The sequence below is a fragment of the Bison bison genome, unplaced genomic scaffold (assembly GCF_000754665.1).
Source record: "Bison bison bison isolate TAMUID 2011002044 unplaced genomic scaffold, Bison_UMD1.0 scf7180017864456, whole genome shotgun sequence".
NCBI lineage: Eukaryota > Metazoa > Chordata > Mammalia > Artiodactyla > Bovidae > Bison > Bison bison.
In genome coordinates, this window is record NW_011495018.1 from 5,241 (window position 1) to 5,911 (window position 671).

Here is a 671-nt window from a genome sequence, read left to right on the forward strand (position 1 = left end):
AAGACTTGCCTTTCCCTCTTGAAATGGCGCATCTGGCAAGCGCGTGCGGCTCGGTTCTGAACCGTTCTGTCCTGTCGTCTGTTCGTCTTTCACCAACATGACACTGTTTGAAACACCCGGCTTTAGAGTAAGTCTCCAAATCCAGGAGTGTGCGTCCCCGACCTTTGTTCTTTCCAGGCCCTTTGTGTTTCCATGTAAACTTCAGAATCACTGTCGATTTTCAAAAGGCGCTGCTGGGACTCTGAGATTGTGCCAAGAGGAAAGATCAGGCTGGAAAGAAGGATGGGTCACAGGTCAGTCTTGGTTCACGAGCTCGGGGCTCACGGGGGGCTTCCAGTTTTCCGTGGATCAGTACTAACGCATCTTTTGTTAAATTTACTCCACAGTAGTTGATGCTGTTTTAAAGGCTCCATTTCTGCCCTTCTCTGCTGGCTGTCAGGATACACAGTTGCTGTCCCGTGGCGCTGATCCTGTAGGTGCAGTGTTTGGTAGATGCCTCAGGATGTTTAACTTCCATGATCACTTTGTGTATGGATAAAAGCCCATCAACCTGAAAAGTGCTCAGTTGTCTTATAAACCTTTAAAAGACCCCTCTCCAGACCCCAAAGGCCCCACAGCACCTCCCCACCCCAGTCTCTCTCTTCCCCATTAGGAGCCGGACTTCAGGACAG